The sequence below is a fragment of the Lagopus muta genome, chromosome 3 (assembly GCF_023343835.1).
Source record: "Lagopus muta isolate bLagMut1 chromosome 3, bLagMut1 primary, whole genome shotgun sequence".
Taxonomy (NCBI): domain Eukaryota; kingdom Metazoa; phylum Chordata; class Aves; order Galliformes; family Phasianidae; genus Lagopus; species Lagopus muta.
This window is the reverse complement of record NC_064435.1, coordinates 19,477,706-19,491,720: the sequence shown is the minus strand read 5'-3', so window position 1 is coordinate 19,491,720 and position 14,015 is coordinate 19,477,706. Positions and strand designations below refer to the sequence as shown.

Genomic DNA, 14,015 nt, shown 5'->3' with positions numbered 1-14,015 from the left:
AGACAGCCAGTATGGCTTCACCACGGGCAGATAATGCATGACCAATCTGATGGCCTTATATGCATTCCAAGGCAAAGAGAGGGCAGCTCGTGTTGTCTACCTGGAGTTCTTTAAGGCCTTTGACATGGTTTCACACCATATCCTTATCCCTAAATTGGAGAGACACGGATTTAAAGAGAGGACTATTTGGTAAATAGAGAGTTGGTCTTAGTCAGAGGGTTGTGGTCAACAGCTCTATGTCCAGGTGGAGGCCGGTCATGAGTGGTATCTCCGAGGGGTGTGTTTTGGGACTGATGCTCTTCAATATCTTTACCAATAACTTAGGTAGTGGGATTGAGTGCACCCTCAGCAAGTTTGCAGACAACACCAAACTGAGTGGTGAAGTTGATATGTCAGAGGGACCTAGACAAGTTTGACAAGTAGGCCCTCATCAACCTAAGGAAAGAGATTCAACAAGGTCAAGTGCAGTGTGTTGCACTTGGGCTGCGGCAATGTTGGGTATTTATACAGACTACAAGAAGAAATCATTAAAATCAGCCCTGTGAAAAAGAATTTGGGGGTCCTGGTGGATGAAAAACTTAAAGTGAGCATGTGCTTGTGGCCTGGAAGGCCAGCTGCTGCATTCTGGGCTGCATCAAAAGAGAGGTGGCCAGCAGAGAGAGGGAAGCAATTGTTCCCCTCTACTCTGCCCTCCCCATCTTGCAGTAATGTGTCCAGGTCTGGGGCCCCCAGTATAAGATGTTGAGCTGTTGGAGTGGGTCCAGAGGAGGCCACAAATGTGCTCAGAGCTCAGAGAGCTGGAGTACTTTTCCTACAAAGAAAGGCTGAGGCAGCTGTGCTTGTTCAGCTTGGAGAAGACCTCAGCCTTCCAGTACTTAAAGGGAGCTTACAAGTGAGGAGGGAAACAGGCTTTTTACACAGTCTGATAGTGACAGATAGGGCAAAGGGGAATAGTTTTACACTAAAAGAGTGGAGATTTAGTTTAGATGTTAGAGGGAAACCCATGACTCAAAGGGTGATAAGGTGCTGGCAAAAGTTGTCAAGAGTTGTGAATTCCCCGTCCCTGGTGGTGTTCAAGGCTGTGGGCAGACTGATCTAGAGAGTGTCAACTAGATGAGTTTTAAGATCCCTTCCAACCCAATCCATTCTTTGATTCTATGATTCTTTGATTTCAGTTCTGTCTACATTTCCTGATCCCACCAACCTCTCCCCGGAATTTACTCCTCGCTGCCCTCATTTCTCTTCTTCCCCACATCTGTGTTTCTTCACCCTCCTGACCTACATGCTCCCATGCTCCCTGCAGCTCCTCCATCCCCTCCCTGTGGTCATTCCTACACACCATTTATTTTCTTGTTGGAAATAGAATGTTTTCTGAATTTTCCACTGCACATAGCCTCCTCCTTCTTCCCTCCCAAATCACTTTTCCTGCAGAATGTAATCAGCTTTATTTTTTACCCCTTTATTTTTTCTGCTGCTCCAGCGGTCACTGCCTTGGTTGAGTTTCAGGGTCATTTCCACTTTCCTGTGGAAAAAGCTACCCGTCTTACTGAAAAACTGGCAGGCTAAAGGTCTTTTGGCACCTCTGCGTCCCATTATAGTTTTGGATTGCAAGTGAGGCTCACACTTCCCTGCTTAGAGAATGTCCTCCCTTTCCTTGTTTCCTTTGTGTGTGTGGTTTTTGTTGCTTTTAACAGTGTTCTTCATGTTATTTTCCCCGAAGGGCAATGAGTGACAAGCTTTAGCCAGGGTAAGCTTCAGCCGTCAGGAAGAACAATCAAAACATATTTTTATTTCTCTGGGTTTCTGGAGAGCTGTGGTAGAATGTGACAAAACATAAGCAAAGCTATTTTCAGCAGAGGTCTTTATCCCACAGCCTTTGTACTGAAATTGTACCAGAGCTCCTTGCTGCCCCAGGCATCCCACAGTCCCTGAGGCTGTTCCCAGAACTCAAAACTTTGCACAGAAGCTTGTGGAGTTGGTGTTTTGCCCCAAGATTTGTTTTGATATCGATGGCAAAGCTAAACAGGGGAGAGCCTTAAAAGAAAGAAGCAACAGCTTGTATCTAAATGTGGGATGTCATTATCATATTTTTAGTGACTGGTAAGAGCTGGGAAGGTTTGGGTTGCAGCAGAAGCACCAGCAATACCAGCCTGTAACTTCCTTTCTGAAGAACTGGATATAAAACAAACAGAGCAAAAGGATGGCATTAAAAGGATATAAAAAATATGGTTCATGAGTACCAGCTCAATGATGCCTCAAAATAAATGCTCTTTTGTTGTTGGTGGTGGTGCTGCAGCCTATTTTCTTTCAGGATCAGATCTTGCTGTCTTTTGCAGAAGATACCTGTTGGTATTGGTGAGGCTGGTGTCTCAGAATTGTGTTGCAATTTGGCACACTCACTGTCAGTGGTGAGGCTATGCTAGAACCCACAGGCTCCTTACTAAAAAGAGAGAGTAGTAGTGCACTGCAGGGCTGGTTAACAAAGTAAGCGTGCTTGTAATGCAAGCAATCCCAAGTGTTTTCTGCAAAGTAAGTTTATCATAAAAGTTCATATCTGTACGTATATTTGTTTCCAGTAGTGTAGATGCAGGAGATACTAGGGCATTAAATCACAATAAAAGAAAAGTGAAATTTCTTTAGTTTTCTATGTACCAGCAGAGAATGTCAGCTGTTTAACTGGAAGCCCAAAGGAGGAGAACAGCTCACTTAACTTCAAATAAAACCAAATGCAAGCTGAGAAGATTTTTATCGAATAAAGAGAAATACTATGCACATGGGAAAAGTAGAACTCTATTTCCTATTTGAAAATTTCATGTAGTATTTCTGTAAAATAACTGAGTTTAAAATTAGATATCTGTTTAGACAGATTACTTAGCACCTTGGCACAGATGTTCTGTATTTTTTATTATAGCACTTTAATTACAGAACATCCATCAGCGTTCACTCAGCGCAGTGAAGTGCCATTTTCAGCAAAGCCACCCGGAATGCATTTGCCTGTCTGCAATAGCAGCTTCAAATTTGGTAATGGTGAATGGTACCACAAAGCCAGTTGTGAAAGACAGAGTTGTGGGGCCAGGGGAGCTCATACCCCTCCATGCGAATCCATGCAGCTGCTGCTGGCACACCTTCTACCCACCTGCTGCTCCTGAGGCCCCAAGGGGAGCAGAGCCAGAGCTCATCTAGCCAGGCTGCATGCTGCTTCTAAATTTGGGTCTGCCTGTTGTCTTGTCCTGCTGCCCTGTGTCCTGTTCCCTCTGGTTCCACAGCTACAGGGGTGAGTGATCAGTGGGCAGTTTTTAAAGTAAAAGTAGAGGGGAAAGGGAAAAAGTGACATAAAATATACCTCAGCTAAGCTAAGGGAGAAATTTGGGATACGGCCCAAGAAAAATATAGAAAGTTTTCCAGGAGGAGTCCTGCAGAAGTTACTACTGTTTGCCACAGAATATGCTGGGTCATTTTAATTTGTAGTGAGCTTATATTTACCTTCTATCTCTTTTTAAACGCACTGCATCCAAACCAGTGGAAGATATCAGCTGAAGGTATTCTATCAGCCAAATTTGAGAGACTGAACATTTTATGGCCATTAAAGTTTCCTATTACAACTTCTCACTTGAACTTTTCCATGTCAAAGAACATGGGTTTTTTGGTCTGTCAAAATCCAAAATAAGCATCAACGGTGGTATGAATTTGTCAGCCTTACGGGAAAAGGATTAGGAATTCTTCCCTGGGTTATTTCTTTACATTATTTTTTAACATAATAAATTATTAATATAAAATGCATAGACAATTTATGTCATTATTTTACAGACACGCTCTCTTGTGCACACACATTTTTGACCTTGTGGTTTTTGTTTGCATAACCACAGAGGCAGGTCGTCAGCAGTAGAAGGGTAGAACTTTTACCCAAAACTTAATTTTATTCCATGCTCGTGGTATTTTGTGGGACCTTCCAAGGTGCATTTCTTTTGGGTTGAGAGGTCCTTGAACATCCCTAAGGCACAGGTCTCAGCTTCAATGGAAAATACCCATCTCGGTGTAAGTGGGAGGCAAAAAAAACCAACCTGGACCTTCTGTGTCCTCTTTAGCTACCAGCACTATTTCAGACAGGTTTATGATCTCAGGGAGCTCCGATGCAGTGCTCTGCTGGGAGATCCACAGCTTGCCCACAAGGTAGGAAGAACTGGCTATCTAACATGTATCTGAGATACATCTTGCTAAATGGGATCCCAAGTGAAATTTTGATTAACACAAGAATTAAACTATAGTTTAGCTGAGAAGAAAGCCATAGTTTCTCCTAAAAGTCATTCTTAGTTGGACACTGTGCTTCCATTTGCATTTTTTAGAACTGCTGCCAGTACCTAACCATTCAGGTCAGCAACGTGTCTTTTCCCTGTACTAAGTAGAGCAAGTAGCAGAGAAACAGCCAAGAAGCACAGTGCTCCCTAGTTATTCTGCTGGGACACCCCAGGATAACTGAGAGCATACACAGTAACCCTTTTTAGCACTATTTCTAAAACAGTTTAATGAATCTTTCTTTCTGCATATATCCTTCATCTTTATTTTTCAGAAAGTTTTTTTTTTTCTGTCCTATTTTACAGCAGTATAGAAATTGAGGTTATATACATCTTGACTCTTGTCCTATGCTATTATAACAGGAAGACAATTGAATGCCTGCAATGGCTTGGTCTTTACTCTGGTTTTGAAGATGCTGCAGTTTAATGTTTATGACTGCATGAATCAACAAGATAGATAAATATTTTTCTACCATGATGGGATGAGAGAAAGATGGAAAGAACAACATGTGACAGATGCAAGTTCACTTCATGTGTTACCGGGAGGATTCATATTCTTCAGTCAGAAAAGCAGGCCAAGAGGACGCAGTGATGGAAGTAAGAAGCATTGAATGTTCATGCTGGAAAGACCTTTTTTGAAACTGCAATGACATCTTTATTTATGTATATACAAGCTAGGATATTTTGTGGCTGTCTCTACCTAAACCAGGATTTATTGGGATCTGGGATTTTCTTCAGTTAAACATCAGTGTGGCTATATGTTGAAATGCCGTACTGCAAGAGCAGGTACAGTCTTGTCATTAAGGTTTGTCATTACAAAATAAGACAAATAAGAGACCATTGGCTGCCTAATGTAGTTTAGAAACCCGATTCTACAGAAATTCTGCAGAATAACTTGTGATTCAGTCATTTTTCAATGTTTTCAATTCAAACTCTCTGTGACAAGTGTCACATCCCCAGTCTGCTTTCTGACTGATGACGGAGCTGTATATCACTCTCCTTTCGGGCCTCCTGTCTTGTCTGCCTCTGAGATTTCACCACTCCATCAGCTGCACAGAGTCCCCTGACTACATGCTTCATGCACACTGGGATTTTGGAAACTAGCTGATGTAAGCAAAAGATATGCATTTGTTTTGGGTGAGTTACCTCATCCCATTAGAAAGCTGAAAGAAAAAGTTATCAAGACAATTCTGCTTGTTTGAGTCAAGGAGAAAGTATATTTATGAATTTTTCTAAATTCTATCTCTATTTTATTTTGATATTTTCAAAACTGATTTCAAATTAAATAAAAATTAGAACATTTCTCAAAATTACCTTCAGTTGAGGGCTGAAACTTGAAATGACATTTTTTTATTCCATATACATCCAGCGTTCTCTATCTTGGCAATTGTTTGAAGTTGGCAGTTCAGAGTCAAGGAGTCAGCAACTTTCCTGTTGTGCTCCTACTCTATCTCACCATGGCATTCCCTGTGGTTTTGCAGGTGGACCCTTGACCTCCATGCACAAGACAAGACCAGCACCAGCCTCCTGCAGAGCAGTACTCTCCTTTTCCTTCACTCAACACCATCAGGAACAGAGGCAGCTTCTTGGAAAGAGTGGGTGCTGCTTTTGCTACTTTGAATACCCTGTGTCCACGATGATGAGCCTTTTCATGTCACAGATTCATTTTCTCTACTTAGTTTCAAAAACCATTTAAGATCTGTATGCAAATTGAAAGTCACAACATTTTTGAAAGAAAGTGCTAAAAATAAAATGCAAATATACCTCAGTACTATCTGTAACTTGGAAAGAAAGAAGAGAGCAGCTCCTACTGGTTGAAATGAGTGTAGAACAAAGCACAGACAAAGCTTTGTCTGCCACATGGCTCCCAGAAATCAGTCAATGCAATAGATGAGAGAGAGAGCGACAGATATTAAACAGGGCATTCTGGGTTTAGTTACAGAAGCTTCATAGGTGAGGGAACTTATGGACTATGAAGCCAAATGACAGTGTACATATGCTCATCTGGTCTCCTTTATAGAAGCTAGGCTGCAGTAGCAAAGAATACAGCAACCTGGAGTACTTTGGAGAGGTTTTTTTTGTTTGTTTTTAAACTGTAATTTAAGTTTTGTTAGCTTTTTAAAATTATCATTAATGATATTAAAAAAGTAATAGATACGTGTAACTCCAAATGGCAACAAAGGAGTAGGGATTCTATCTGGCATGCAGACAGTTAGCAACAATAGTTTATAAATTATGAAGTTGAGGGTGTCTTACAAGGACGTTACTGAAATTACAGCCACAGGTTTTCAGCAAATTGAAAGACACAAATAACTTCAGAAGAAAGGAATGTACATCATCAGCAGCAGAAAATAATTCAGTGTGCAAACAGTATTGTGGCCACTGCCTGACCCCTGAAAGAAACAGAGGATCAGCAGCTAAAAAAGTGGCTCAAAATCGGATGAAGTGGCTTATACATGATTCTTTTCTACCATTTCCCTTGCCAAGATCCTGACCCACATTTCTGTTTACTGAAGAAGCTTGTGTCACTGCAAAGGAAAATCCCTGAAATGAACAGATTTAAAAATATATATATTTGGTTTCACAAAAATAACATACCATTTATTATGGAATAAACTAAGAGAAAGAAGGATTTAGATTGTCTTTCTTGTCAGAATGTAATTGTGGAGCACTGCTGCAGATGCTTTAGTTTAGAATTCAGTGTAAACAATTCAGAAAAATCTACGCAGAGAGAATTTTGATTTGAAAATCAGTTTTCATGATCATATGAATACAGAATTGTAGGATGCCTTGAGCTGGAAGGGACCTCAAAGATCATCTGCATCCAACCCGCTGCCACAGGCAGGGTTGCCAGCCGCTAGATCAAGGACTAGATCAGATTGCCCAGAGCCTCTTCCAACCAGGCGCTGAGCATCACCAGGGATGGGGCATCCACAGCTTCTCTGGGCAGCCTGTGCCAATGCCTCACCTCCCTCTGTGAAAAACTTGCCCCTCCCATCTAATCTGAATCTCCTTTCCTTTATTTTAAAACCATTCCCTCTTGTCCTATCACTGTCTACCCATGTAAAAAAACCTGATTCATCTCCTGCTTATAAGCTTCCTTTAAAAATCAGAAGGCTGTAATGAGGTCTCACTGGAGCTTTCTCTTCTCCTTACTGAATGAGTCCTGTTACCTCAAGCTGTCTTCATAGGAGAGATGCTCTAGCCCTCTGATCATCCTCATGGATCTCCTCTAGATCCTCTCCAAAAGCTCCACGTCCTTCCTGAGTGAGGGACCCTGTGCCTGATGCAGTACTCCAGGTGAGACCTCATGAGAGCAGAGAGGGACAATCACCTCCCTGCCATGGAAGTGCCTAGGTTGGTATATTAGAGAACTGTATTTAGTTTGCTTGTCTATTTGTGTTTGTTTGCTTATGGAACAGCTGTAGGTTTCTGAGCACAAGAACAGCCAGCTGGGTCCCTGTGCACCAAGGGACAGAGAAACCCTATCTCTGGGTGACCTACACCACTTGTCCAAAGTACAGCGTCCACATGCAAATACCTATCAGCCAAACTGTGTGCATATAATCTGACTCACTGATTCACGGGTTGCAGCACGGGAGGAAAAGTAATAATAGAATTGCAAGACCTGTGTTATGTACATAATATTGCTGCACGGTTTCCCCCTGTTCACTGCGCCATAAAAATACAAGGTAGCGCAGATAGCGTACCTAGCTAGAATTGTCTCACACGAGAACTGGGCGGGCACGGCCCCGCGCTGACAGAAGCGGTTTGCCCGCCAGGCCTCGTCCCCCCGCCGCGCCCTGCCCGCGCACAGCCGGGCCCGCGCCCTCAGCGCCGGCCGGAGAGCAGCCTCTAGCGGCCTGAGCACAGCGCTCTCCAGCACCGGCTCCTGGAGCTGCTGCGGTGATCCTTCGGGGAGAGGAAGGCGTGAGATCTGTCACAGCCTCTTCCCCGAGTTTGTTTTCAGGAAGTGTACGTTAAAATCTGCTGTTGAAAAATTACCCTCGGCCACCAGTTGTAACGTGACTATCACTGCTTGCTTTTAAAATAAGCTGAAGCGAACTGGGGTCGGTGAGAATGCCCACTTGCCAACCCAGATCCTTTGGTAAGACACTTGTCTTAATCAGCTCTAAAGTCTCACAGCGTTAGCCCAAATCCATCAGTCCTATTCAAGTAAGCCGTGTCGGCACACGGTTAACTAACCTTACAGCACCAGGTAACAACCAAGTCAGCACCAGTACTGCAGTGCTCCCCACCCAGACCCAGGCAGATTCTGCTGGGACGGTTCACTGTTGGAGGGAAAAAGGCAATTGCAGGAGTGAGACAGCTTGCAGAACACAGCACAGGCAGCTGCCAATTTGCAAGCCGGATTTATCTCCTGTCTCAGATTAGTGTCCCTTTACTAATGCCAAATAGGTACTTCCACATTCATCAGTGAATGAACAGATAAACAATAAAATGTGTTCTGCCAGAAGTCAAAGAAGATATGAAACTATGTTTCCTATTCCACAGGGCTTGCATTTATCTGACCAAATTCAGAGTCTGTTCTCCCGGGTATGTGTAGATCTCTGGATCCCATGCATTTAACACTTTGCTTTCATCATCTACAGTATTTACAGCTATTTACAGCTATTCAGTAAATATGCTTGTTGAAGCAACCCAAACTACCAAACTGTCTCTTTGGGAGTATCTCTTGGAAGTAGATGCTTCAGGTAACAGGTAACTCCACAGCAAACCTACACCATTGGTCACAGTGATGGTGCCTGGACTGGCCATTCCTGGGTCAAACCCTTGAGATATGTTTTATGAACACGCTAGTTTGGTTACATGTATTAGCACAGTCAGCAGCACTTGAGCTGGGAATAGGATTGCTTCATGCTGGCGACTGAGTAATCTCTAAATAAGCACGATTTTTGTCCTTAAGAATGTAAACAAACTGAAATCCAAGTGTGAGCAGCATGTGAGACTTAGACCAGAGTCACAGGCTGTAGAATAACAAAAGAAACACTAATAAACCTCATGTTTAACTGAATTGCTCTAACAATTCCACAGCAGACCCACAGTCTGGATCTAGATTCAGACAAAAACTTAAGTTTTATTCCAGCCAGCAGTCCCCATTTGTGATGTCTACTCCTCACCTGGTATGAGAGATTGTCTGTTTGCTACCACTTCCTTGGAAAACGACTTCAGTGCACTGCTGCAGATCTCAGACTCAGGAATACAAGCTGTGCAAAGACTGCTGCCCCTTGTGTCTTGAAACTTGGCAGTAAATGTTGGCACAACACAGGAGCATGGCCTGGGATAGGCTTTATTCAGTGACATGGCTTCAGTGTTCTGATATCTGCTTTGCCCATCACAGACTGGCTGGCAGTTACCTCTTTTTGTACCCCGTGGCTCTGACAAGCTGTTCCCAACACTCCTATGCCCTGTATAGACTGTCTTACATGTTGAGTAGTGATATGATAAACACAATTTTTTGAATCATTTTCTATTTCGTTGTCAATTTTACGTCCACAGTAAAGGCTGACTATGCTACACAATTACAAAAGATTGTTCAAAGTTCAAATGTCCTGAAGCTGAAGAACTTCAGCCAAAATTGAGCAGCAGTACTCAAATACTCAGAATTATTCCATAGGTTACTTTCTTATGGCTCTCATTTTTCCCCTGGACATTCAAAGTTAATAATGAGCAGATTTTAACAGTTTCAGCTCATGAATCTTGGCATATTTATTCAGCATAAAAGAGCTGCTCATCATCAAGTTTTTTTAGTGTCTCATTGCTCTAATCTTGACCTAGTTTGTGAATGTTTCATTTATCGATGATGGGCTACACAAACAGCCTCATCTCAAAGGAATTCCTAACACAAACTCAGTCCAACAGTACACATTTTTTGTCCAGGACAACCTCATCTCCTCTTTCTTTTTTTTTTCTTTTTCTTTTTTTTCTTCCTTTGACAGTGTTTCTGTCTTTCCTGCCTCCATAAGAATTTTCAACATCATATGCTTACAATTATTTTCTCTTATATCCTACAAGTGATGACTATAGATTACATACACAAATCTTATAGCATTACATGGGAAGTTTCCATGATGGTGTGACTCATTTCTCAGCTGAGAATGTAAATGCTTTGCAAGCTGGGGTTTTACGTTTTTCTCATCTTTCAATTAATACACTCTAAGAAAAGAGACAGTGTGGAGGATTGAAGAAGGAGTAGGAACCCTGAAACTAAGTTGAACGCCCAGTCATGAACTTCCTCAAGACCCACACGTAACAGTGTAAAATTGTTACACTGGGCTTCCCGGTACTTTATTGCACCAGAATTACTAAACCCTTGATATCAACGTGAAGTTTCATAGTTGGGTGTAAAAAGAAATTGGTCATTTAAATCTTCTGCATCTTGCTGTACTTTCACAAGAAGCCTGTGGAGGTGGGCTCCCAGGAGTCTGAAACTATGTGAACAGAAAGTGACTGTTTTCAAGATAGCCATAATACTTCTCAGAATACGAGGGCAATGCTGTACCAAACTGTCACTGTTAGAGAAAACTGATATCAAATGGGAGCAAATAGAGACTTTGCAGCAGGAGGCTATTTCAGAAATAAACACAGCAGGCATTACATGAAGCAAACTGATTCATGAAGACTGTGGAAAGGAAAATACCTTTCTCTGGTTCCTAGCATTGGCCTCCTGCAGAGAGCCACCATGCCTTGCGGCATCCCTCAGCGGGCTCAGGCCATCCTCTTGAGACCTTGGACCAGGCTTGAACCTGGTGGCATGCCAGATTGCTTGAGCTATGAAAAAACTGAGGAAGACACCAGGACTGCTACAAATTCCTGCAAGAAAAGAGAGCCACAGCACAAAACGAGCAGAGTTTGGGTGTGAGGTTTATCTCACAACCTCTCTAACCCACTGACATCTCTGACCATCTCTTGAACCAGTCGTGGTTATTTTGACTCCTGGCTCACTCCATATCAAAGAGATCTCAGAACAGGTACTGCCTCCTCTGCCGTGCAGTCTATTTACAGCTTGAATTTACTTTACTATTTTCTCATTGTGTGCCAAGAGTCCATCTTCTGCCCAGCTCTTTGTCTCTACCTCTTCCACAGCTGTTGCTACCGCAGCATCTCATCAGCATATGCTTTCAATTCCCTTTGAGACTATTTAAAAAGGTATAAAAAACCATAAATTCACATTTTCCCCTAAATATATTAAAGACTTAACTACTTCTCAGCATACTAAAACTAGATTTATACAAAGAGGAGTTGAAAAGGTCAAATGCTGTGAAGATCCAGTTTCTGACTACATTATATTCAGCTATGCGTAGTCTTTTTGTGTTCATCTTGTCAGGCTATGCTAACAAATGAGTTTGCTGATATTATTTATGGGATAGTAAATCTTACGTGCAACAACATAAAATTCATACTAATGAGCAGAAATCCATCACTGATCTGTATGTTCAGTCAAAACAAAAATAAATATCTCAGACTGTGGATAAAAAATTCTTAATAAGTCCCAAAGATACACAATTTGAGGATTAAATTATTCATAAAATTTCCACTGACTTCGAATAATATGTGTATTTGACAAATCTGTAACTCATTTCTGGTTAATCTGTAGATGAAAAAAGTCGAAAATTGCCATATATGTGCTCCTTACCATTTTTTTTAAATAATAACCTCCTAATATTAATGAATTTAGAATCTTGAAAGTTTCCTAATGAAGCACACTTTGATTAGTTTCAAGATTGTATCACTCTCTAAATTGGTTTACGCTGATATGATTTCGCAGCCATCAGTGGAGCTAAACCGATTTATTCTCTATGAAAATCTTGCCTGCAACAAGGTACTAAAATGTAAGAGATGGGTTGTGCAGGAAGTGCCGCTGCTGGAAGTGTCTGCAAAGAAATTCTGGCTGGTAGGAAGACATGGGAGTATTTCCACCATGGGCTGGATTGCTGCATCTCTGCACTCTCAGTGAGGGATGGGGTTCTGAGATTAATCCCAATATGTTATGAATGTGGCACAGCAGAATTCATTGCATTCTTTCTAATTTGATTTTGAGCTGTTTGCCCTTGTTTCAGCTTAATCAAATGTGAACACTGGAGGGTCACAGGACAGGAATCTGTGGATTTCTTTGCTCTCCATCTCTTCAGTAAATCCAGCGAGGTCTTTAAACTTTGCAGTGAAGATGTTGCTACTGTAATACATCCAGTATGTAATAACATGTAATTTCATCTGTCCGGTACTCAATAAACCTTTTTACTAAATCTTTGCAATCTCAGCTAATTAATAGAATTAGGAGGAGAAATAAAAAGGGAAAAAACATGGAATCAATTCTGTTAAATGACATACCGTGAATTGTGTTCTGTGCCAACCCTTTTCTTCCCCTTCTCTCAGTCCCACACCTCTGCATGTGACTCACTGATTTCTAAAGTGAGGAAGAGGAAAAGAATGAGCAGCATTCTTTCTTTAGATCCTGATTATTTATGCAGACCTTGGATTTGCCTCTTGGATAGTGTCTGGCTTCCAGCAAAGCTGAGGAGTATTCCTGTTCTGTATTGGTGTGTGGGAAAATCACATTGACTGTACAGATCAATGGGTCAGGCAGATAGAGGCCTTCTGTATGCAGTCTAAATAAAGATCTGTTGAAATGTGCCATATAACCCACGTTCAGAGAGCTGAATTTCCCAGAAACAAGCTAGTATTTCAACCAGCCCCTCAGTGTGAATAACTCTCAGTATCTTCTGCTGGAAGTGACTGAAAGGATCTAGCAGTTTCCTAGAAAAATGATAATCTACTATTTGGGAGTTGCCAGAGAATGAGGCTGTTTCCTGCATTGACTGATGCTCCGAAATGCTAACCCACAACCAACTCAAGGGTACTCCTTCCAAGAACACAATGCTTGTGACTTTAGTGGAAATGAGAGATAAGGAGAAGATCCTCCAGGCTGCCTGGAAAGAGAGAAGCATTGCATTCCAAGGGCAAGTGATAACAATTTCTCCAGACTTCAGCAAAAAGATACAAGAAAGAAGGTAGAACTTTAAAAAGCCTTTGTAGATTTTAAATCCAAGCCTGTCATCTCTTCTGAAAATGGGAGTTCTACGTGAAAATAAAGATTACTCCTTCTGGGATGCAGATTGGATATTTTTAACAGATACTACCTCCATTGTTGCTATGGGCCATTCAGATGGATTAATTCCTCATGTTTTAATGGCAGAGCCCAGGTAGCACGTTCTGGCATTGTGTGCTCCGTGCACAGGAACCCTTGGGAGTTGCAAACAGTCCACAAAGTCTACTCCATCATGGATACTGAGACAGATGGCACAGCTGCCAAAGCTGGCAGGGCTGAGCATCTGGTAATGTGTTGATTTAAAGCAGTTCTCAAGCAGTGTCCACTGTGTGGTTGAACTGAGATGAGCACAGTTTGGAGTTACTATCCTGCTGGACCCCAAGGGTGTTGCCACAGTCTCCTTGGAAGCAAGTACCAAATGCTTTGGAAAGTGAAGAAAAACAGCCTCGCTTCTGGGCAACCTGTCAGGAACTGCTGATATCAGGGAGGGAGTCAGAGCTGAGGAAGGTTACTGCTACCACTGTTTCACAGTGATGTTTGGATTCCTCTAGGAAAGCTCTTGTCAGGCTTTCATTTTATTTTTTTGGCTTTGTCAGTGCTTTCTGTCTCTCTCTCTCTGTCTTGAATAAACAATGTCTGGTTTAAATATAACT

The 14,015-nt window shown here is 41.9% G+C and overlaps 1 long non-coding RNA gene across 1 annotated transcript; it reads left to right on the top strand.

Moving 5' to 3' along the window:
* The first annotated feature begins 3,173 nt into the window (after positions 1-3,173).
* On the top strand, positions 3,174-6,661 carry LOC125690465 (uncharacterized). Its single transcript, XR_007375688.1, has 3 exons — positions 3,174-3,274; positions 4,656-4,889; positions 5,774-6,661. It is a non-coding gene; the product is annotated as an uncharacterized LOC125690465 (long non-coding RNA).
* Positions 6,662-14,015: the final 7,354 nt, after the last annotated feature.